General features: G+C 54.4%; 1 protein-coding gene across 2 annotated transcripts in view; it reads left to right on the top strand.

Annotated features, from left to right (window-relative positions):
- Positions 1–7,005: 7,005 nt before the first annotated feature.
- Positions 7,006–25,288, top strand: part of SLC38A4 (solute carrier family 38 member 4) — a 45,809-nt gene continuing 27,526 nt past the window's right edge. The window contains exon 1 of one of the 2 annotated variants that reach the window (XM_062195122.1): positions 7,006–7,107. The gene's annotated coding sequence lies outside the window, so the exon portion shown is untranslated. Of the gene's footprint in view, positions 7,108–22,116; positions 22,138–25,288 lie in introns of those variants that run through there. The other variant, XM_062195123.1, reaches the window with a different exon arrangement.

Raw genomic sequence — 25,288 nt, 5'->3', positions numbered from 1 at the left:
GGGCAGCAGGGTTGCGACATCACAGGGTGAGGGCAGTGGCACAGCCAAGCAGAGCAGGGCTGGTGCCAGGGCAGCTAAGGCAGTCACTGGATCCCAGGAGACAGGAGGCAGGCAAAGGTCAGAGCGTGTGGCAGGAGGCCTCGGGGTGTGTGCAGGGCAGGCCCAGCCATGGGTGTCGGGTGCCTGGTGGCAGCTGGGACCCAGGGAAGCCGGTTCATGCTGGGAGATTCTGGTTGCGGGAACCCTGGTGGGTGAACAAAGCTATTGGCTCTGGTACCTCTTCCCAGCAGTGACCATTGAGCTACCTCCTCAAGCTGACTCTTCACCTGACAGAAACCAGATCAGACTACAAGCCCTCTCCATCCGTCTTCCCTCCCGCAGCCTCCCCAGCCTCTCCCCTGCAGGCCCCTGTCTTCTGCCTCCCATCCCCACCCACCCTGCCCCTGGCCGGCCCCTCATCAGTGTGCCTCTGCCATGTGCCAGGTGGAGTCCGCACGGGAGGGCCGGTGCCAGCTTCTCCCTCTGTGGGGACTGCTGCTCTCACTCCAGCTTACCCTTGGGGGGCCTCCCTGTGCTCGTCCCCCACTGCCTGCGTGTCCAGCTGAAGTGGCTGTGCTGGCCACGCACCTGACCTGAGATTCCACTTGAGAGGCTGCCCAGGAGCCTGTCTTCGCTCCTGGATTCTCAAGGCTCAGGTCTGCTATGAGGGGGCCGCCTCTTGGTCTTCTTACCCAGGATTACCGTGGCCATGACCTGCTGAGCTCCTGCAGCTTAAGACGTAGAAACTTAGGCCTGAGGACGAAATACCAGAAGCAGTCATGGGAGAATGGAGGCCAGAGACCCTGCCCCAGCTGGAAGGGGTTGAGGTGCCCTAAGAAGGTGACTCTGAAAGGTGCAGCCGACTGCTTCATAGGACAGCAGTTTCTGATATTTGGGGGAGCACAGGAACTCAAACCTTGTTCCACCCAGGCTCCAGGGAGTCGGCCAGCAGTGTTTGCCCTGCTGCACAGAAGGATGGTTGGTCTACGTGAGCCGTCTCCTGGGGGTATTGCCTAGAACATGGACGCAGGCCCTTGGAGGAGGAGGCCATCAGACCCTCAGCTCCCTCTCCAACCCGACGTCAGCCCGTCCTCCCCACCACCCCCACAGGATGGTCTTGGAAAGGCACTTCCTCCAAGAGCGCACTCAGGTCATTAGGGCAGGTAGTGTCGGCTCAGCTCAGAGGCTTTTCTCAATGGTGTCTGGAAGAATAGCGAGTGAAATGCTGTTTTAGTTTGCTGTTTAATAGTAGCTTTATTGAGATGGAGTTTACATACTGAGTAACTCAATAAGTTCATGAACAGGATGTCCACCGAGCTGTGCAACAGTCGGCACAGTCTGAAGACATTCTGTCACTGGAAAAAGAAATGCTGTAGGCATTCTCCGTGCCCTGCCCCCACCACAGCCCCAGCCGACCTCCGTCCACAGCCTTTCTGTCTGTTGGCATCCTTGTTCTGGACACTTCACATAAATGGGATCCTACAGTATGTTTTGTAAAGTTTTATCTATTTTTAAAATTATTTATTCATTTGAAAGGCATGTCAACAGAGAGAGGGAGACAGAGCAAAACAGCTTCCATCCATTGACTTTCCCCAAATGTCTGAAACAGCCAGGCCAGGCCAAAGCCATGTGCCAGGAACTCCATGCTGGTCTCCATGTGGATGGCAGGGGCCTAAGCCGTTGAGCCATCTGCTGCCTTCCCAGGTATATTAGCAGAGAGCTGGATTGGAAGTAGAGGCAGGTCTCCATCCCAGGGCCTCTTTTAGGGGATACAGGTGTCCCAAATCTGGCTTAACCTGCTGTACCACAGTGCCACTCCCTTTTACATTTTTAAATGATTATTTTTTAAAAAGTTATTTATTTGAAAGTCAGAGTTACAGAGAGAGAAGGAGAGGCAGAGAGAGAGAAGGAGAGGGAGGGGGAGGGGGAGACGGAGACGGGTCTTCCATCCACTGGTTTACTCCCCAGTTGCCTGCAATGGCTGGAGCTGCAGCAATCCGGAGCCAGGAGATTCTTCTTGGTCTCCCACGAGGATGCAGGGGCCCAAGGACTTGGGTCATTTTCTGCTGCTTTCCCAAGCAATCACAGAAAGCTGGATTGGAAATGGAGCAGCCAGGACTTGAACTGGCACCCACATGGGATGCTTGTACTGCAGGCAGTGGCTTTATCCGCTACACCACAGCGTTGGCCCCTAAATGATTATTGATTTATTTGAAAGGCAGGAGAGACAGAGCACTCCCATCTAGTGTCTCCTTCCCCAAATGCCACAGCCAGGCCCAGGAAACTCAATCCAGGTCTATGCATGGGTGGCAGGAACCCAATCATTCGGTCCATCACTACGGCCTTCCAGGGTCTGCATAGGCAGAAGCGGTGGAGTCAGGAGCCAAAGCCAGTTATCCAACCCAGATTCTCTTATGGGAGTTGGTGTCTTAACTGCTGGGTGGTGTTTTTAACGCTGGTTTCTTCCACTCAGCATAACCTTTCAGTGCTCACCCATGCTATGACATGATCTCACTGCCAAGCCACTTTCTCTAACATGGACAAGGCACATGTGATGTTCACTCATTCATCAGGGGTGGCCATGGAGGTATTCCCACTTTGGGGTTGCTTTGAACGAAGATTACAAGGTTTACGTGGTGTATGTTTTCATAGGAAGGGAATGGTCAGGCTGCAGGAAATTGTCTTTAACTTTTTAAAGAACTGCCAGACAGCTGTCCAGGGCAGCTGCACCATTCATATTTGCTCCAGGAAGGCCCCTACACAGAGCTGGGGAGATGGGAGCCAGAGGCCAGGGGAAGAGGCAGGGCAGTGACTGTGCCTGCTGGACTGGTCTGCATGCAGGGGCGTTGGGTAACGGGTGGGAGGTGACATGTATGTAGACACACATATGTATCAGAACAGATTACACCTGTGTGACTTGATCTACATCAGATTACACCTGTGTAACTTGTATGTATTATATATATATATATATATCACCTCAGGTTGTACTTGATATATTTCATGTATTGTATATCTGTTACATATTCTAATGTATAAATCACATCAGATTACAGCTGTGAAACTTGATATGTATATATTCTAATAAAAATTACATATGATGTCTGTTTATACCTATGTGACTTGATATATATTCTAATAAAAATATATGTATTGTATCAGATTACGCCTGTTAGATGTGATATATATAGCATCAAATTATACCTATGAAATTTGATATTTGTAGATATGTATCATATTGTAATATTTATCATGTCAGATTATATCTGTGATATATTTTATATATGTATATACTAATAGATATATATATCACAGCAGTTTACACCTGTGAAATGTGAATATTATAAACATATCACATCAGACTACACCTGTGTAACTTGATAGAAACATATACCAATATAATGTATATATTATATGTCACATCAGACTGTACAAACTGGATGGGGGACTACAGTTACATACATCACATCATTAGGTACACCTGCCTGTACCTGTGTATATGCCTAAACATGTACACCTGAAGCATCAGAGTAGAGTACAGGCAGTGACTCTGCACTGTACCATGTATTGTGTCACATTCTCTCATGTTTATGGTGAGCTATTAAATTTTATAAAAGGGCATAACTTTGTATCTTTATGAATGAAAAGAACATGTTTCAGCACAGTGAATTCCTGTGTGGAGTATCCTGGTACAGAAAGGGACCCTGGATGAGTGTTTTCACAATTTAAAACTGATTTATTCCAATTCTCACGTTGCTTAACGTGCCTTTAGCTTGGATAGTTAGGAAGGATTGTGAACTCAGCTGCATCCTATTCTTTACATTTCCAAACTTCCTTTTCTTATTAAAATAAGCAAGTTTTGCAAATTAATTTATTGGTGACATTAGAGAGCTTTCCATAAGCGAAAATAGAAATGACTTTTCTAAACACAGCTACTCAGGGTTCTGTTTTCCTTATGATCATCTCCATGCAGGTCTGAGGTCATCTGGGGAATTCTTCCACAGAAGGAGCACACCTGAGCCCAGGTACCCCGCTTCCTGTCCCAGTGGTCTGGATGCTGTAGCACTTCCTATCTTCCACGGCCAGTAGACACTGCCATCCGGTCCAGCCCTGCCATTGTCTGCCTCCGTGCTGTTATCCATCTGAAGAAGCAGGTGCAACTCGATCCCTTGTGTCCAGGGGTCCTCTTCGAGTCATGCCAGCAGGTCTGGACTCAGCTCCTATATGGACTCTTCCTGGGAGCCTGCCTCAGTCCCCAGCTCACGGGAGGAGAGGATATCTGTGCCCCAGTTCCTGCACCATGGTCAGAGGACCCTGCCACCCAGTGCTCCTTGGATTTCCCAGTTGGACCGCAGGTAAGGTCTCGAGTCCACTCCCTTGTTGTTTGGTCTCCGACTCTCCACACGGTGGCCCATTGTCACCACACCTGACTGTGGGCCCTGCTGTGCTCCTGTCCATCTCGTCAGCGGGACAGCCTGGTCTGTACAGCCCCAGTCTTAATGGGAGCCATTTGGGGCCCTGTTAGAAGCGTGGATACTTGGACTCCTCCCAGAGGGTGTGATTTCAGAGCCTGGGTAGGACCAGGGGGTTGTTTGGGTTTAGAAAATCAGAGAAGATGCGTCCTGGGCAGTGTCGTGTGGATTACATCACCGGTGATATTTATGTGCAGGGGTGTTGCACTGCTGCTGTGATGTGTGTGTGGGGTACATGCATGTGCCCTGATGTGCTGTATGTGGGGTACATGTATGTGCACTGCTGCTGTGATGTGTGTGGTACATGCGTGTGCACCAATGCTGTGATATGGGGCTACATGTGTGTGCCCTCATGGGCTGTATGTGGGGTACATGTATGTGCACTGCTGCTGTGATGTGTGTGTGGGGTACATGCGTGTGCACTGATGCTGTGATATGGGGCTATATGCGTGTGCCCTGATGTGCTGTATGTGGGGTATATGTGTGTGCACTGATGATGTGTGTGGGGTACATGTGTGTGCACTGATGCTGTGATATGGGGCTATATGTGTGTGCCCTGATATGCTGTATGTGTGGTTTATGTGTGTGCACTGATGCTGTGATGTGTGTGGTGTGCATGTGTGTGCACTGATGTGATGTGTGTGGGGTACATGCGTGTGCACTGATGCTGTGATGTGTGCGGGGTATATGTGTGTGCACTGATGCTGTGATGTGTGTGGTATGCATGTGTGTGCACTGATGCTGTGATGTGTGTGGTGTGCATGTGTGTGCACTGATGCTGTGATGTGTGTGGGGTACATGCGTGTGCACTGATGGTCTGCTTTGGTGTACATGTGTGTGCATTTTTTTAGACTTATTTATTTTTTAAAATCAGAGTTAAACACCCAGAGAGAGAAAGAGAGGTCTTCCATCCGCTGGTTCACTCCCCAATTGGCTGCAGTGGCCAGAGCTGTGCTGATCTGAAGCCAGAGGCCAGGAGCTTCTTCTGGGTCTCCCAGGTGGGTGCAGGGGCCCAGGGACTTGAGCCATTTCCTGCTGCTTTCCCAGGCCACAGCCAAGAGCTGGATCAGAAGTGGAGCAGCTGGGTCTCGAACCGGTGCCCATATGGGATGCTGGTACTGCAGGAGGGGGTTTTACGCAGTGTGCCACAGTGCTGGCCCTGCATATGTGTGTGTTGATGAGCTGATATGTGTGTGCACTGATACTGTGATATATTTGTGGGTACATGTGTGTGCACTAATGCTGTGATATGTGTGGGGGTAAGGTGTGTACACTAATGCTGTGACATGTGTGCTCAGTGCATGTGTGACTACATCGTTTGTGATGTGTGTGTGTGTGCGTGGGTGTGTGATTGCCATCCCCTGGGATGTATGTGCGGTAGATTGTATGCATCAGTGCTGTGATGTGTGTCACGTACAGGTGTGTGTAACTACATTGCCTGTGACGTGTGTGTGTGTGCGTGGGTGTGTGTGATTGCCATCCCCTGGGATGTATGTGCGGTAGATTGTATGCATCAGTGCTGTCACGTGTGTCACGTACAGGTGCGTGTGACTACATCACCTGTGATATGTGTGTGTGCATTGATGAGCTGATGTGTTTGGTGTGCATGCGTGTGCAGTGATGCTGTGATGTGTGTATGATTATGTCGCCTGTGATGTGTGTGGAGGTGTGTGTGTCCACTAATGCTCTGGTGTGTGTGGCACACATGTGTGCATGACTGCATCACCGTGGTGTGTGGGTGCATTGCTGCTGTTGTGTGTGTACTGGCAGTGCCGTCTTTACTGTCCCTGATTACCATACGTTTTCCAGGTCATCTTGTTTTTCGAAGTGCCAGGGTGCTGCTGGCGTGCTTGTTCTGGGAGCTGTAACACAAGGGGCCCCTGGCTGTGCCCAGTGAGGAGGCAGGGAAGCCTTCTATTCTGAATAACGTTTCGTGGGGAGGGTGGGCTCTGAGTTGTGCTGCTGGCGAGTTTGCTAAACTGTGGAGAAGAGCAGTGGGATGCTAAGGAGCGGAACACAGGGAACATGTCTGCTGCACTGGCCTGTTTGCTCACCAGGACGCAGGCTCCCCAGGTGACAGGTGGTGCCTGCAGCCAGCAGAGCCGGAGTCTTTGCAGCCTGACTGAAGGCAGTGCCTGAACTGGAGTCCCAGTGAAGACTCGGGTTCACGCTAGCCGCTGCCCCATTTCGTCCTCATGTGGGCGGGAGTTTCTTTGCACCGAAGGCTCTGCTGGCCTCCCCCAAACCTGCGGGGAGGGAGCTCAGTAGGTGACCTGCGCAGAGTGCCTGGTTTGCTGAGAAACCGGGCTGTCCAAAGGCAAGCGCCCAGTGCAGCCCTGTCCCAGACAGGCCGCGGCCTGGCTGCCTGGGACAGTGTGGCTCGGTCCACCTGGGATGCTCCGTTCAGGGCTCAGGTTGCCGCCTGGCGATTGGCGGTCGAGCTGGAAGGGAGGGTCCGCAGGAAACGCGACGCGGGGATGCCGCCCCCTATCTCAGATGGAAATTTCCACTCTGCAAAGCGGGAAGAAAGCAGAGGGTGTCCTCCTCCTCCGCGTGCTCCGGCCGCTTGGATCCCGCCCAGGGTGCAGAGCACACGGTGAGCGGGATTGTGCCTGTGTCGCGGGTCCGCGCTAGCGCTTGGGACGGGTGGTTCTGGGAGTCCCTGGACGGTCCCCTGTGGGTTGGATCCTGCACACCCGACAGACCACAGCAGAGTGACCGGGCGCACGGAAGGAAACCACCCTGCATTAGCGAGCGCGCTTTCCAAAAACGCGGTTTGCCAAGGTCGCCGCGTCTGTGGCCCGCGCGAGGGTTCCAGGGTGGGTACTCGGAGACCCGCTCGTGCGGCTGCAAGGCTGGGGGGCGACCTTGCTGAGGGCTAGCCATAGGTGCTCAGGGATTCCCGCGACACGTCCCCACATGGCTGGACCCGGGCCCATCTTCGGGGCTGAAAATAGTCTCCTGGTCCCGGACAGCTGGGTCGAGCAAGGCGGGCGCGATCCTCGCCCAGCCCAGGATTTGGGGAGCTCCCCAGAGGTCTCTGAGAGTGAGGAAGGGGAGGGGGTGCCGGGGCAGGAACCTGTGGGGGCGATTCCAAGGGGGCTGGGGACTAGGGAGGCGGACCCTGCTCCAGATGAGGGGAAGGAGAGGGGTCTGGGACGGAGGATGAGGGCGGGAAGGAAATGGAGAAAAGAGAGAAGGAATGGGGTTGCCAGGGCCGGGCGCCGGACGCAGGCAGGGTGAGCAGGGTCGGGGGGAACCAGCGTCGGCGAGGCTGCAGGTGGCATAGGAGTGCAGGAGGGTGCTGTGCCAGGCCAGCCTAGGTGGACTTCGGAAGCAGACACAGCCTCAGCCCCTCAGTGGCACCGCAGCTGCACTGATGCTGGCCTGGCTCCTGGCCCCTTGTGGGGAGACTTGATCCTCTGGGGAAGTCCCGGGGGCACGGTTGGAGGTGTGGGGGTCACCCTGAGCGTGCAGAGCCATGAAGTGGTTTTAGGAGGCCACTTCTGTCTGCTTCCCCGAGCAAAAGGGCAGACTGGAGCTGCCTGTGCCCCGATCCCAGCTGCCCGCCCTGCCACCCTCTGCTCCCTGCTGCTGCTGGTCTGGAGCCAGCCTGGCACCGCCTCCTGCGGTGAAGGGGTGGGTGTGCAGGGAGGATGTTGAGCCCACTGGAAACAAGCCTGAGTGTCGTCTATGTGTGTCTGTGTCGTTTGTGTGTCTTTGTCTCTATGTGGGTCTGTGTTTTTGCGTGGGTGTGTCTCTGTGTATGTGGGTCTGTGGGTCTTGTGTGTCTGTGTGTACGTGTTACTCTGTGTCTCTGTATATGTGTCTGTGTGTCTTTGTGTGGATCTCTGTGTATTGTGTGTGTGTCTGTGTCTGTATGTCTCTATGTATGCCTCTGTTTTTGTGTGGGTCTGTGGGTATGTCTGTGTATGTGTGTTTCTCTGTGTATGTGTGTGTGTATCTGTGTGGGTCTGTATATGTGTTTGTGTCTTTGTGGGTCTGTTTACGTGCTTCCTGTGTCTCTCGGTGTGTGTGTGGGGTCTGTGTCTGTGACTGTCTGTATGTGGCTCTGTTTGTCTCCCTCAGGGACACAATCTCAGGGAATCCTCTGCTCCAGAAGCAGAGCTGTGTGAACCTTCCTGGTCAGTCTGGAGGGCCGTGCTGCTTCTTTTTATGTTGTGTATAGTTTGTCGTGCTCTTCTGATTCCCTGCTCCACTTACTTCAATGGTTACTTCAACAATGTGTGTTGAATTATTTTTAAAAAGCTCTTTGATCATTGGAGGTCTGTAGATTTATTTCCATATGAACTGGTTATTTTGTATAAAGTACATTCCTAAAGTCTCTGTGTGCATGTGTATGGGTCTGTGTGTGTGTGTAACACAGTCTCTCAGGTTCTAACAAGTGCATCTACAAGTACATCCTGCCTCTCTGTGGGAGTGTGTTGGGACAGAGATCTTCCCAGATTACCGAATACCTTTTGTGTTCGGAGACAGGGAGCATGTCCTGAGTGTATGTCATCACAAAACAACACAGAGCTGGGAGACAGGTGGCCGGGGCTGGACAGCCTTCTCTGGGGCAGGGGAGAGCTGGAGGCTAGCCTTGCTTTTCCGCTGAGACCACATCTTTGTGTTTGACCAAGTGCTTCCTGGTGTGAGTATGTGACCCTCACAGCAGGCGTCTGAGATGGAGCTGTTTGTACACCCATTGCACACATCAGCAGAGGGAAGCACACGTGCGCTAGCAGAATGCCTGGGAGGGCCTCCTGGGGCAGTAGTTGTTCTCAGCGTGCCTTATCAATAGGCAGCCCCGACGGCCGACTTGTAGGGACAGAAACTCACCTCTGGGTGTGAGCCAGAATCCTGCCCGGGAGCCAGGCAGTTCCAGGACTGGGACTTTAGAATACGTGCACGGCCTCCCTGTGGTCCACTTCAGTGCAGGTGCTGAGGACAGCAGGAGAGACGTGGCGGCTCGTGGCCTGTGTGCCAAATGTCTTCCCTCTTGGGCGGAATCGCCTTTGTTCATGTCTGAGTGTCCTTTGGGTGTCTTTATATCAGTTCTTTTTCAGGAGTTACCTTGGTTTTCAAAGCTTAAACTCTTTTTTCTTTTTGCATTTTGAAAGCAGTGATCGCTGTGAAAGCCCAGGGCTTGGTGGGCTTGAGGGCCGATTGTGTACTCTTGGTAACACAGTGTTCACAGGTGTGCTTCCGCGCGTCCCCTGCAAGCATCTCGCATGTCCCCGCTGTCCTGATGACGTCTCACAGGAAGGACAAGGAGCAGTGGGGGGAGGGGAGAGCGGGGACGGACGGGCCCTCTGAGACCAGCCTGCGTCCCGACTCTCAGGTGAGCCTCACGCTGCCCTGCATGCTGTGTGCTCCCGGTTGTGCTCTTTTAAAGGTAAGGACATTGGAGCTACAGGGACGGTGCTGGCCCTGGGACCACAGCTGTTCTGTCCCAAGGCTCCTGTGTGTTCCATGAACGCAGACATAAAGTAAAGACAGCTGGGAGGGAGCAGACGCACAGCTCAGGAGAAAAGAGCCTTAGCAACGCCTAATGTCGCCCAGCAGGAGGTGAGTGGGGCAGAGGGAGAGAGAATTCCACTCCCCCTCGTCCCGCCCCCCTTGTCCACAGTGACCTGGTTCTGCTGGCTCTCCGCAGTCACTCAGGGACACTGTCTTCCTGGGGCCACCTCAGGGAGTTCCTTTATCTCTGTCTCCCCAACACCTTGCACAGTACCGGGCAAGTACTAGGTCCTCAAGAAATGGTCACCGGAGAACAGTGCTGGGGCCTGGTGGGAAGGACAGACAGACCACAGTTCCATCAGAGCCGGCAGGACCAAGGCAGTTGGCTCCCACACTGCAGGCTCAGCACCTGGCTCAGGCTGGGGTGCAGGGCAAGTTCAGGACTTCGCGGTGCCTGAGCCAGGCTTGGAAGCAGAAACAGCAGTTACCCAGGAAAGACTGGAGCACTGACAGCGGCAGAGAAGGGAGAGGGTGGGAGCAGCCCTGGGCAGTGGGGAAGCAAAGGAGAGGCTGGGGAAGGACTTGTGCTGGGCTCAGGAGTTGGTAGTGTGCTCGCCACTCGCTCGTTCTCTAGGGCTCCTCGTGGTGTCCAGCCCTTCAGATTGCTGACCACGCTAGGGTGCTCAGAGGCAAGGACGGGGCTTCGCTGTGTCCTGGAAGGGAAACACGCTGCCTTTCTGCCTCCCGGGGATGTCTTTTACCTGAGAGCAGACAGTCTACACAACACAGGGATTTCCAAGCAGCACACATCTGTGTTTGAGCAAGATGGGCGCTTTCTCTGCTGATGTTAGGTTTTGCTGGCTCTGTTTTTCATTTCAGAGCCAGAAGAGTAGGATGCTAAATGTGTGTTTTTAAAGATTTATTTTATCTGTTTGAAAGGCAGAATTGCAGAAACAGAGAAGGAGAGACAGAAACAGAGAGAGCGAGAGAGCGTGCTTCCATTTGCTGGTTCATTTGCCAAATGGCCGCAATGGCCAGAGCTGGGCCAGACTGAAGCCAGGAGTCAGGAGCTTCTTCTGGGTCTCCTGTCTGTGTGCAAGCACTTGGGCCATCCTCTCCTGCTTTCCCAGGTGCATTAGCAGGGAGCTAGATTGGAAGTGGAGCAGATGGGAATCAAACCAGTGCCCACAGGGGATGCCAGCATCGCAGGTGGCAGCTTAACCCATTACACCGCAGTGCCAGCCCCACTTAATACACTTTGAAGAAATAAGGCAAGGTAGGGAGTTGCATGGCTGTAACTAGTGCTGACCTGCTCTCACCCCAGGAGATGTGTGCGCCGTGAAGAGAGGCCTGCATGCCTCTGAGTCTGCACCCCTGGTTATGTTAGCAAGGGACTCCCAGCAGCTGGACCCTGCAAAGAATCCACCAGGTTCAATCCTCCTCGTTTTAGCTTTGAATCTCTGGGCAGGTTTCTGAGTTATCCTGAGCTTGGGCTGCTAAGTCTGTGAAGCCAGGGTGGCGACAGCATCTGCCTCACTGATGGCTGGGGTTGCGGTGAGTTACGGTGTGCCAAAGTGCAGAGTAAGCTAAGGATGTGGTCGCCATTATCATCCGTGTTGCCCAAGTGTTACTGGAATGTTATTTACTCATGTGTTTTCTCCAGTGTCCCAACTAGAGTGACAGATGCAAGCGAGGGAATGAGAAAGAACTGGGTAGTGCTCAGGCAGGCCGGTCCACACAGCAGGTCAGCGCCTGCAGATCAGGACTGAAGAGCTTCCCGGCTTCCTGTTGGCTGCTTCCCGTGGCCCCTGCTAGACCCAGTGTGTGTGCGTCCATCCTTAAAGTAAACAGCAGCGCTGCTGTCACCCGGTGTCCACAGTGCCTGGTGCAAACAGACGCCGGCCTGTGTGTGTGCAGGAAAGTCTGCCTCTGCTCCTCTTTCGACGGCATTTATTCTTCAGATACTTTCCCATTTAACTGTTCTAGGCCTTTGCAAAGGGAATTCATGCGTTAGTCGATGTAAACATTTAAATCAAGTGATTTATTTAATGTGTGTAGTACACAGCTAAGGGTGCAGGCTTGGGAGCCAAGGCATTGGATGTGAGCTCGGTGCTCTCGCAACTGGGCTTCCTGGGTTCTGACGCTGGCTCTGCCATCTGGGCTTCTTGGATTCCACCACTGAGATTTCCTGGGTCTTTTGCCTCCTCTGGGCTGGCTGGGTTCAGGCTTTGGCTCCCCTACTTTTCACCCCAAAGCCCTTGAGCCATTTGGTTACCCCGACTGCCTCACTCTTCAGCTCTAAAATGGGGGCCGTAGCAGTTTCTGCCTTGTGGGGACTTACAGGGATAATGAGTCCATGGTTATGCCACGTTTAGAACCGCAGCTGGCACTTTGTAAGCACTGGAGCTGTTTGTCACATTAAGCAGGTGGAGAAACTCAGGTGCCTGCTGTGTCTCATTGCGGTTAGCACTCCGTGATGTGTGACTGGCCTGTGGGATCACTGCTCAGCTTTCCTTCTGTCGCCTGCGGGGAGGAGGCACCCTGACTTAGCCTGTGCTTGGACCACAGTGTCACTGGCTGCCGCCGCCTCCCAGCTCTCTCGCCCCACCTGTGTTTGCCTTCCCCTCGCCCTCGCTCCTTGTGCCAACACTCTCCTCAGGGCAAGAACTTTGTTCTTTGTTTTGGCTGGTTTTACAGCATGCGTACACTCCTGCTCCTATAAAAATGCTAAAGGAGGAAGGGAACAAGGTGGACTGCACCATGAGGTGACTAGGGAACAGGTGGTCAGTCGCAGCTCTGAGCACGTGGGTGCCCAGTGAGGCTGCAGCTTGGCAGGGTGCTGGCGCAGGGTGGTGACTGCTGTGCAGTGTGTCCTGGGCATGCGCGTGATGACACCCACACTGCCAGGTTTGCCAGCCACTTTTGCAGCAGGCTGGGGACTTGACAAATGGTAGTGAGGCGGAGGTGGGAGGGGACGTGGAGGGCAAAGGTGAGAGTACCTGCACGGACTGTCCGTGGTGTGTGCAGTCGCATTTGGGAATGCCTTACAAGGAACACAAAAGGTTTGTAAAAACTGCGCCCACAGTAGCCTCCGTCTCGAGTGAGGATGCTTCCAGCCTCACTCGGTGAATGCCCAAACCCCCTGTGAGCCCTGCATGGACTGAGCTGTTGTATGAGGATCCCAAGGCCACACCGCTTCACTCCCGCAACAGCACTGTCAGACCAGAGATCCCGGCCTGCGCGAGCGGCCTGCTGCATCCACTCCCTCCGTGGGCCATGTGCAGGCGCGTGGTGGCTTCTGAGAACTTACAGGCCCCAGAGAGTGTTCCATTGAGGTCCTCAGCACACAATGAACGCCAGAACGCTGGCGCTGGTGGGGTGTGGATAGGGTTAGGGCTTGCTCCTTGTGTCACCTGGGTAGGTGTGTGCAGCTGCCGCTCTGTCACAGCACTCAGTTCCAGCATCGCAAAGATCTCCCTGCTGTCACCGCGCCTGCCCTCCCTGCCCTGGCCACCACAGGCCGTGCTCTCCGGATCTGTGTTCTGAGGGCAGCACATAAATCAAGCCACGCTGCACACCTTTTGAGGCTGATGTTTCGCTGCTCAGCTGAGGAAGGCAGCAGCCCCTCCTCCTCAGGGCCGGGCCGTGTGCAGTGCGCCCTTGCTGTCATTTTAGGGTGCCAACCTCGGGGGGCCCCAGTGAGACTGAAGGGGTGCTGAGGGCTTTGGTGGTGAAAGGGTGAGGATAAAAGTAGTTGGTGCAGCGTCTGAGCGTGGCGTGGCCTCCTCACGGGAACAGGGGCCACTAGGGACTGTAGCAAGGGGTGTAACCTGGTACCTGTGGGGATCTGGCCTGTGACTGGACACTCAGTGAAAACAGTTCAGGTTGGTGGAACCCTACTGAAAGCTGTGCCTGTGCAGGTTAGTGCTCTCAGGCCGAGCTCGGCCACTTCCCCGGCAGCCCAGCGCCGCCCTCCAGAGACCTGTGTTAGCAGGAGCGTGGCTGCTGTCTGCGCTTCGCCGTGGAGGCCCTCCCAGCAGCAGGGAAGCTGGGAGATGGAGGAGGCGCCTTTGCGCCCCCTCAGTGCCCAGCGGCGTCTCCTGGAAGCTGTGGGCACACGCCCCAGGTGGTGGCAGTGGCTGGTCGGGGCAGGGTGTCGCTGTGTTAACTGTGACTCCAAGTGTGTGTGTGTGTGTTTAAGGTTTTGCTTTAAGGAGAAGAGGTCGTTTTCTGGAGCTCTGTAGACAGAAGTCACACACTAGGTATAGATTACTCTCATGCTGTTTTGTAATGCTGTGGCCATGTCCACGATTTGAGGAATGAAGCCACATAGAATGGTTTACGTTGTGTTTTCTACCAAAATTCCTTCAAGTTCAGACTCCCCCAAGGCCAGCTTCAGCCAAACTCCACACAGACGTCCCATTTTAACTAAAACTGGTTTGCTGAGGTCAACCTGTGACCCCAGGTCCCCACCCAGATCTCTCCTTTCCTGGAGCTGCAAGGTGCAGCCGACCAGGCCCCTGCGCTGACTGCCCCACTGTCAGGCTGAGCCCCCAGTTCTGTTCAGCATGTTGTAGAGACAGGGTCCTGTTGGTAGGAGTCGTGTCCAGCCAGACGGTGATGGCGTGTCCGCAGGAGCTGGCCGCTGCCGCCAGGTGTGGGCTGAGTCTCCATGCACCACCTGCTCTCAGCGTCGGTCTCTGGGTGAGCTTTTCTGTCTTCCTGAGCATCCGTTGTGGGTGCTCAGTGCAAGTGCTAGGCCCAGGCATGGCCTTGGTGAGAATCCTCATCAATTAATATCACGCGACGAGCGAGCACTGGAGAGCCAGCTTCCAGACGTTGCAGAATGAGTAGGACTGTGGTCTGAAGGAAGCAGGCCACACCGCTTGACAGTTGAGCTTTTCTGTGTCGGCCACTCCACCTTGACTGCACCCTGAGAAGGGACAGGCCCTTCCTCACAGTCAACCAGGAAGTGCCCCTCCCACACCCCCTTCTTGGGTCCGACAGAAATAAGCAGGTGTACCTTGGCATAGCCTTCATGTTGGTGAGCAATGATTGAGGGTGGTCAGTTTCTGGGAAGGGGGTGTGTGTGCAAATTGTTGGCTCGCCGATGCTGGGCGATCTGTCCTTGAAAGCTGCAGCCTTGGTATTGCGATAGCGCCAGGTGTTCACCGGCGGGCTGATCTGCAGAGGCCAGCTGCAGGGCTTCCTGACGCCCTGCCCACGGCTGCCGTCGGGTTGAGGGTGTGAGCAGCAGTGCTCTGCTCACAGGGAGTTTCACGATGGAAATCTGGAGCTCCTGGAGGAAAGGGCGGTAGGAACGCTCCCTGCCTTCTCCAGGCGAGGTCCCCTCCCGGACGTGACCCCAGAAGCACCAGGAACAAAATAGCAGACAGACAGAGGGACCTCAGGCTGCTGGAGACGGCTGGATCAGAAGTCCTCGTGCTCACCCAGGGAGCATGCGAGTGAAGTCAGGGAGAACACACGGGGCAGGCCAGGCAGAGTCGCAGTGAAGAACGAGGGCCCACTCTGCGTTCACACAGGAGTTGGATCGATGTGAGCCCACCGTCTTCCCTCCCGCTTCCTCTTATTCTGAGTGTTGCTGAGCAGAGGCTTCCAGTGTAGAATTCCTGCAAGTCCTCCCAGCACCTCAGTGGCACGGTGTTTCTGGACCTAAGCAATCCCCACTTCCCCAGGATGGGGCAGGCTTCCCTAAGCTGCCTCTGGGGGAGGTCTGGGACCAAGCTAAGGAGGCCTGCAGCTTGGGCAAGGCTTCGATTTCCAAATGCTGGCTGCTTCCAAGGCATGCTTCTAGTTGCTGCTTCTCATTCTACCACATACAATTCCCGTTTCTATTTTTCAGCCCCTGTCATACACATAGGGTGATGTGTAATTCTTACCTAACCAAACTGCAGGTGTTCTGTCCAGCACAGGACACCATCTGCAGAGTGAAAGGCAGCCTGCAGAACAGAGCAGGTATTTCCACAGCGTAAGCGGTTAGCATGTGATGCACTCCTACGCAGCAACTCACTTAAAAATGGACAAAAGGCATTTCTCTAAAGAAGATGTGATTGGCCAACAGCAGCCTGAGGGTTAGGCATCGGGGACACAGCCCCTCACTCGAGTCAGGTGACCAGCGTTGTTGAAGACGTGGAAAGGGAGGCTCCGTTTTCCGTCGGTAGGGGTGCAAATTAGAACAGTGTGGAGGTTCCTCAAGAAATTAAAAATAGAGCTTGAACATGATCAGCAGTCCAGTGCTGGGCATTTACCCAAGGACTTGGAATCTGGGTCAGGAGGCGACGTGGTGCCCCATGTTCACCGCGGCACTGTCCACGGAAGCCGAGGTGCGGCAACAGCACTGATGTCCGTGGCAGCGAGTGGACCCAGAAAACATGGTATGCACACGAGATGGGATGCAGAAGGAAATGCTGCCGTTTGTGACGATGGATGAACCTGGAGGACGTCGTGTGAAGTGAAATAAGCCAGGCACACAAGCACGAGTCCTGATGATTGCAGGTGTGCGAGGGCCCTGGCGGAGTGCAGCTGTGACTGGTCGGCTGGGGAGGGCTCCTGCAAGCTGCGGACAGGCACAGGTTTCGGCTGTGTGTGCTGGACTCGCTGTGGAGATCTGGATCACACACTGAGCGGTGTGAGGGAGGTAGGACTGAGGTGAAGTGCTCCAACCACAAACTCAACACAGGTGCCCAGGCAGGTGATGGACAAGTCTGACATCCACGATGATGGTTTCATGCTTACGTATGTCCAGACTCCTCAGACTGTGCACATGAACTGCATGCAGCCCTCGTGTGTGAAATATACTTCAGCCCGCCGGCGCCGCGGCTCACTAGGCTAATCCTCTGCCTTGTGGCGCTGGTACACCAGGTTCTAGTCCCGGTCGGGGTGCCGGATTCTGTCCCGGTTGCCCCTCTCCCAGGCCAGCTCTCTGCTGTGGCCAGGGAGTGCAGTGGAGGATGGCCCAAGTGCTTGGGCCCTGCACCCCATGGGAGACCAGGAGGAGGCACCTGGCTCCTGGCTTCGGATCAGCGCGGTGTGCCAGCCGCAGCGGCCATTGGAGGGTGAACCAAGGGCAAAGGAAGACCTTTCTCTCTGTCTCTCTCTCTCACTGTCCACTCTGCCTGTCAAAAAGAAAAAAAAAAAAAAAGAAATACACTTCAATAAAGTATTAAAATCAAACAGTAAGACACACGTTAAAATTGACATTTTATTGAGCGTGATTTCCCCTTCTGTGCCTCATAGTACCCCACAGTCGTGGTTATAAACCTCGTCTGGAACGGCAGAACTGCAGAGCGCTAGTGAACAGAAATCCCTGGATGGTCAGAGGAGTTTCTGCTGTCTTCCTTTTGCTTTCGGCATTGCCGCACATCAGGAAAAGGCACGCAATAGTCCCAGCCTAGAAACTTGACTCTCTGGCATGAAAAACTCGCGGCACGTTGGAGAGTGCAGAGAACCTCCATCTTCCCCCAGCTTCCGTGGCGATCATCCTCGTCGGCATATTTCATCCGTGCACTCGCGGCACGTTGGAGAGTGCAGAGAACCTCCATCTTCCCCCAGCTTCCGTGGCGATCATCCTCGTCGGCATATTTCGTCCGTGCACTCGCGGCACGTTGGAGAGTGCAGAGAACCTCCATCTTCCCCCAGCTTCCGTGGCGATCATCCTCGTCGGCATATTTCGTCCGTGCACTCGCGGCACGTTGGAGAGTGCAGAGAACCTCCATCTTCCCCCAGCTTCCGTGGCGATCATCCTCGTCGGCATATTTCGTCCGTGCCCACTCCTTTCCTGCTGTGCTTCCCTCCTCAGCCGTTGCTAGATTATTCCCGAGCAAATCTAAGTCGTTGTGTACTTTGTTCCATGCATGATTCATTAAGCACCTCAAAAAGAAAAGGACTCTAAGAAAAACTAAAAATACCATCACACTTACACGCTCAGCAGTGTCAAATATTCAGGCAAAGTCCAGATGTCCGGAGTTCGTATTCTCTGTCTCCGTCTTCCCTTCCCTGCCTCCTGCTCTCCTTCATTTGTCTGAGACAGAATCCAAACAGGGATCACACTCATTGGTTGGTGTGTCTTCTAATAAAATCTCCTTTATCCATAGATTGTTCCCTCTCTTACAACGTGTTCAACACTGGAACCTACCCTGGTTGGCTGTGCGACTGCTGATATCCTCCGGTCCCACTGTTTGCCTTCCTCAGTCCCACTTCACTTTATTTTTGTTTGCTTGTTTTTGTTTCTGACAGGCAGAGTGGACAGAGAGAGAGACAGAGAGAAGGGTCTTCCTTTGCCGTTGGTTCACCCTCCAATGGCCGCTGCGGCCAGCGCACCATGCTGATCCGAAGCCAGGAGCCAGGTGCTTATCCTGGTCTCCCATGGGGTACAGGGCCCAAGGACTTGGGCCATCCTCCACTGCACTCCCGGGCCATAGCAGAGAGCTGGCCTGGGAGAGGGGCAACCGGGACAGAATCCGGCACCCCAACTGGGGTGCCGGTGCCACTAGGCAGAGGATTAGCCTATTGAGCCACGGCGCTGGCCGCCCACTTCACTTTAGAAGAGAAGTGACACCACCCTTCGTTGGCCTGTTCCGTATGGTCCTCCAGCCTGTGTTTTGCTGAATGTCCTCGCGCTTCAACCTCATGCTTCTTCCTGAGTGACCTTGGCTGTTGGGCTTCAGGGCCATGCTGGCCTCACGCAGGGGTGCCTCTCAGCTTCTTTGTGGACTGCAGGGCAGAGCTGATAGGTCGTGGGTGTTGTTTGGATTTTAAAAATTACTCCACATGACTTTCTTATTTTTATTATTATTTGTAACTCAGAGGTTCAGAGACAGGGAGAGACAGATCTTTTATCTGCTGGTTCATCCCCCAATGAATGCAACAGCCAGGGCCAGGCTAGGCCGAAGCCAGGAGTCAGGAACATCATGCAGGTCTCCTACCTGGGTAGCAAGAGCCCAAGCACTTGGGCCATCCACTGCCTTTCCCAGGCCGTTAGCAGGGAGCTGGGTTGGAAGTGGAGCAGCTGGGACAGGAACCAGCACACCTGTGGGATGCTGAGTCACAGGCTGTGACTTTACCTGCTACACCACAATGCTGGCCCCAACTTTATTTTTGAAAGTAGTTTTCGATTACTGATATACTCAGCAATATTTACTACAAAAATATGTATATGTGACTTATTCAATATATGTAGTGGGAGAAGGCAGGTGTCTGACTCAGAAGTTGGGATGCTGGGTTGTGACGCCTGCATTCAGTTCTGGAACGCTGGAGTTTGACTCCCTGTTCCCGCTTCATGGAATCCAGACCCTGGGAGGCAACAGGTGATGGGTCCTTGCCACCCATGTGGGAGACCAAAATGGAGTTCTTGGCTCCTGGCTTCAGCCTGCCCCAGCCCTGGCCACTGTGGGCATTTGGGGAGTGAAGCTGTGGTTGGAAGGCCTCTGTCTCTCTCACAAATACATACGCATGTACATGGATCCATACACACATACATACACAGTTTTGAAGCAGTGTGTGTGGGAACAGTGGTTTGCCTGTCCTCAGATTGCTGTGCCGACATGACAGCCAGATGGTGTCCACAGGAGGGGTCGTTATGTCACTGTGGTTACTGTTCTGTATGTTTGAAAACCTCCATAATAAGTGAAAGTGAATTGGGATTAAAAGATAAGCTTATTGTGTTGCTAAAATATTTTGAAACCCATCATCTTTTTTTTTTTTTTGTGGCATACATTTTCCATGGGCTTTTGGAAGGCTGTGCATGTGTGTGCGTGCATGTGTGTGTGTGAGCGTGTGTATGTATGCAAGTGCATGTTTACGTGGGTACGTGGGTGTGTGCCTATGTGCAAGTGTGTTTCTGAGTTTCTAGCTTTGAAGATGTTCTGGTTCATTTGTCCATGTGAACACTAGAGCCAGCTTTCTGCCCTCCACCCACATAAGCTGAGAAGAGTGAGGAAGGCAGGGCATGTCTTTGGCACAGGGATTAACCATGACCCAAAGCAAAAAGCCTGTGGCTCCCCCTGAACCTCGGACGTTTTCACGTTGAGCAGTGACTTGGGCCAGGCCTGGGGTGAAGTGCTCCCTGCACCGTGGTGCCTCACAGGCTGGTTAATATTAAACACACAGATTGCGAAAGGTGTCTTTTACAGGTTGTTTTCTCAGGTCCTAGGGGTCAGGGCCAAATCTCCTTTCCAGCTTTCTGACCGAGCTGGTCAATAGTGCAACAGTAACAATGCAGCAGGGAGCCCAAGGTGTGAAACTAACTTAATCCCAGGATCAGTTTCACTCAGTGAGATGACTTATAAATGAAGGCTAGTAAGGAGACCTGGGCCAGTTAGGAAGCTTAAATGTCTACTGTCAGCCCTCCCAGTCATCTCGCCTACGTTTCTGTCAGACGTAACGGAGCCCCAGTTATTACACAGGATTTTATCTACTTACTGGTTGGAGACTTACTAACTAGGCCCCACATTGGGCACTGGAGTCAGATGATTCTGCAGACACAGTGGCTGCTCTGGACTGGCAGTGTGGCTCGGAGCTGGTGGCAGTGGGGGGACGTGGGCACTGTGTCCTGTCTCCTGGACAGATGGAGCTGAGACACAGAGATGCGAGCAGCTGGCCCAGAGCCAGACAGCTAAGAAGCAGTTAACCCAGGACATGAGGCTGCCTGCACAGGGAGTCAGAGCCCAGCCATCTGGAAGGGCGAGGTGTGGACAGGTGTCGCAGCCCCGCCTGCCTGGGGGCAGGGGCTCTGAGGATGGTTGGACCCACCCCACCTGTTCTGACCTTGCTTGGCCCGGCCGTGGTAAAGCCAGGTTAGGATCTGAGTCCTTGTGCCGGACCCCAGAGTGAGTGCCCTGTCCACTCAGACAGCCCTCTGTCTGATGAAGTTTGGAGTTCAAGTGAGACAGCCACAGTGCACTTAAGGATAGTGTGTGGCCTGAAGGGTGGACACTGAGCTTTGATTGGGAAAGAAGACCATCGCGTGTGCCCCTGGTAGACAGAAATGCAGACCACAGGGTGCAGGCCTGGGTCTCTGTCCACACACGTGCCTCTGGCACAGAACATGAGGTTCACGTGTGTGTGTGGGCAGAGCTCCTGCAGCAGCAGCCCACTGCAAAGACCCCCGATGACCGGCAAGCTGCGGTCTGTCGGGTAAAGCAGAGGGAAGCCTGATCAGGCACAGGCAGTCCTGTGTGCACAGTAGGTGTCCGTGATGGCTCGCTGAGCAGGAAGGGGGAGAACAGGCCTGACAGTGAACGCATTACCCTGAACACTCGCTCAGGATTTGCAGGCTGTTTCTCTGCTCGTTAGAGGGACACAGATGCAGGGAGCGCACTCACCCTCTGCTGGCTCACAGCCAGGCCAAAGCTGAGAGCTGGGAGCTCAATCTGGGTCTCCCACCGGGGCAGAACTGCAGTACTTGAGCCGTCACTGTCACTGCTGCCTCCCGGGGTCGGCCTGAGCAGGAAGCTGAAGTCAGGACTTGGACGTGGAACGCGGGTGACTTAGCCATGAAGCCAAGTGCCTGTCCCTGAATGGAAGTACTGAGAACCGGGACGTTAGCTGTGCACGTCAGAGCCTCATGATCAGTGCGTTTCTGTTGGGAAACCATGCTTATTTTTCCTTGGCGACTGACGCTTGTAGGAGTTCTTGTCCAGACAGCAGAATTTTGGCCAATTTGAGCTAGTCATGTTGACAGTGTATCTTGGGCTCATCAGATTTCCACGTTTTATGTACTAAGATAGCACCTGGTACGTGGGGGGTCTGCAACGGTCGGGTCACACTCAAGGGATTGTGTTTCGGTTTTTGCACGAGGAGGCACGCTGGTCATTGGTGGTGTCAGAATGTGAGCCCAGGTCTTCTGTTTGGGAGCGTGGAGCAGGCAGTGCAGCAGGCAGGGGGCTGCTCAGCCACTGCCACTCCAAGGGGGAGAGTCTTCTGCGAGTGGAGGGGTCTGGAGACCCTGAAGCTCCGCCTCAGCCCTCGGCCTCGGCTCAGGAGGTGCCATGAGCCGTCAGCAAATGGGCAGTGCTGGTCCCCGCAGCTGCCCCATCGCCTCCTCCCTCACCTCTGGACCCTGCGAGGAAGAACGAGAGTGTGGATGCTGTCACCAGCACCGGGCAAGGTGCTCACATCATTTACTTCATCCATCTTGATGCAGGTGGGTTTTGAACAATTAAGAAAAATTCACATATATTGAAGATAGAGTTTTACTTAAAAATAATCCCCAAGTGTCTCAGAAGGGATACAGTTGGTATTGCCATAGTTAAACACTTAATTGCTGTCGGATTTGTAGTGGCTCCTGGTCTTGTCACGTGGTAATTGCTTGCAGGTGGTGGGAGAGCACTGTGCAGGCTGTGGGAGCCACACTTAGGTGCTGACCTTGCCTGGGGCTGGCACCTACAGCGCACCTCCCTCAGAAGCATGTGTTTCTGCTTGGGAATTCGTCACTTACTATGGACCCGGGGCGATGGGGCCCGTCCAGGAGCACCCCCAGGGAGGAGCTCCCGTGAGCCTGGGCTCTCCTGTTCTCTGCCAGATGTGTTCGCTCATGGGGTGCAAAGGAGCAGGCTCGCTGGCCAGGATGCCTGTGCAGAGGGAGGGGCTCCACATGTGTTCTTCCCCATCTGGAATCTGACGAGCGGGCCTCTGTGATGAACTCAACAGCGAGCGAGAAGTCCCAGGGCTGCTGACCCTGCGGGCGAGGGTCTCGCCCTCCCTGGGCGCTCTCACTCCTGGCCTCTGCCACTCTGGGCTCCCCATCTGGCTCCTCCTGCCGGCTCCTCCTCCTCCAACTTCAGTCCAGGAGGTCTTCCCTCTCCTGGTCGCCTGCTGAGTGCCACACTTGCAGCCCCAGATCCTGAGGGCACCTCATGCATCAGGCCAGGCTGCTTGTCACCTGAGGCGTGGTTGGGCCTTTGATGGCGCCTTCCTTGGCTCCCGCGTACAGTCGGCACCGTGCACTGAACTGCCCTGTGACAGTGCCTGACAGTGCCTCCTTGTTAGGCCACAGTGGAAATTGCTGCTCTCAGCAGTGCCATGAGGTCTGTGGGAACTCTGGCCACGTTTGCAGAAGGAGTGGGAGGTGTGGACTGTGGCTCGAGGCACTCCTCAGGGCTCCCTCAGTGTGGGAGATGCTTAGGGGAGTGGACTATGCGCTGGCTGAGCACCAGAACAGCTCAGTGAAAGTAGGGACGGAGATTGTGGGGGCTGGTCAGGCTCCGAGTTGCCGTTGTCTCTGAGTTTGCTGAGTTTGCGACTGTGGCGGTAGTCCGTGTGTGGGGGTCAGCCAGCAGTCGTCAGTCACAGATGAGAGAAATAGGGCTTGTCTGCATTTCCACTCTGGAGGGAAGCTGTTACTATTCTGATACGTTATTCCAGCATTTTTCTTCTGCCTTGATGTGTATAAATTGTAGACGCTTTTTCACAAATGCGCCTAGCACATGTTTCGCAGTGTCTGCTGGAAGCCAGGAAGGTGGCTCTCAGGAGCCTGTGAGGGTGTTGATGTCCCTGCCCACAGCTGGGTCCCTGCTCACGCGTGGCAGGGTCCACCCGCCAGTGCGGCTGTGAGCATCTTCCTATTGCAACCTCACACGAGGGTTCTAAAGCCGGGTTTGTGGTGTACAGATGGAAGTGGCACCTATTACATAGACATGCGTTGAGCATTTATGCTGTGGCTGCTGTGTACCGGGCACAGTCCCGTGTTAATCAGGGCAAGCAAACCAAAGAGATTGTTTATAACTACCTTAAAGTGGCCGTCCAGACACCCTGGACCCATCCCCACACTTCCTACAGCAGCTGCCCTGCTGTGCTCCAGGGCTGGAGGCACCTCACCAGAGCAGCCTCCAAGTGTGCAGTGCCGTGTCTCCGGGGAAGGATGCGCCACCAGGCCCAGGGCCCCATCCTGAGCTGTGGGAACGCAGTCCTGAGCAGGCTCCTGCTGGTCCGCTGCTGGGAGACCCTCGCAGGGAGAGAGGGAATTAGGAAGTTCCACAGACACCCTGTGTCTCCCCACTCTGGGAACACTGGGGGGCAGGCCTCTTCAAGGGGGGAGGACACACTGCATGGCAGCCAGCAGCTTGTGTTGTCACACCGGGAGGGCCCTCCCCGCCGAGGAGACCCTGCTGGGGGCTGCAGTCTGTGCGGTCCCAGCTTGGGAGACAGGAAAGGCAGCGACAAGACACTGTCCACATCATGGACTGTCTTCTGGCTGGTTGGTAAACTGAGGCTAAAAGTGGGCTTTGTTCACTTCAGGTCTGACCTGCAAGGAACTTGTTTGCTTGTGTTGCAACAGAGCAGTTGGCTGTCCAAACAAGTCGCGAGTGCCTCGCTGCAGAAGTGGGCTGGGCTGGGCTGGGGTGGAGTGAGTGGTGCCCCCACAAGCCCTTGCCTTGCCCGTGGCGGGAGGTTTGTCGAATGCAAGATCTGGGGTCTCCAGGGCTGGGCTGTGTCTGGGAGGGTCCGGGTCAGACTCTCTGAAGGTCGTCGGTAGATGAGGCGTTCATTGCCTCATCTGCCTCGTATGTGTGTGCCGTGTTAGTGTGTTTACATTTTTTTAAAATAAGGATTTATTTATTTATGTGAAAGGCAGAGTCACAGAGCGGGAGAGAGAGGGAGGGCTCTTCCATCTGCTGGTTCACTCCCCAGATGGCCACAACAGCCAGGGCTGTCCCAGGCCTGGGTTTTAGCGTATGGAAGCTCTCTCTCTGTGCACTAAATCAGTTCAGTAAAGAAGGGAGCAGTAGGAGGAAGACTTGGGGAAATCAAAGCTATGACATCAGGAAAGGTCGAAATTCCTTTCAGCCCTCGGAACCTGGAAATCAAAAGGCAGGTTGAGCCCCAGCGAGTGAGTGCGAAACACGGCTCTGCCGGCCTTCCTGCTGGCGTCTCGCACTTCCAGAAGGCACTGGCAGGCCCCACGCATCCGCCCGCCGTGCCGGCAGAGGAAGCGCAGGTGCGAGGCCTGGGCCCGATCTGCTTTTGGAAGTCTTGAGTTCACCGGCCCGAGGGGCCTTTCTCAGAGAAGAGGCCGTCACCGTGCAGAGCGTCAGGGCCAGAGGAGAGGGCGCAGGCAGACAGGGAGGCAGCCCCGGGCTCGGCAGGCTGGCCTCTGAGCCGATGCTGTTCCTACAGCTCTGGCCGGCCTGGCCAGACCGGGCTCCGTTTCCAAGGATTGTGTAGTCCCATGACTGGCCTCATTGAGAACAAGAGGTTATCTCCCGGGATCATTGCAAAATGGTGGGTTCCTTCTTTCAACTGTTGACTGATTTAAACTTGATCCCACTGGAACTTTGCATTTGGGAACATCACTG

Source organism: Lepus europaeus, chromosome 6, assembly GCF_033115175.1.
Source record: "Lepus europaeus isolate LE1 chromosome 6, mLepTim1.pri, whole genome shotgun sequence".
NCBI lineage: Eukaryota > Metazoa > Chordata > Mammalia > Lagomorpha > Leporidae > Lepus > Lepus europaeus.
This window is presented reverse-complemented; position numbering and strand designations above follow the sequence as displayed.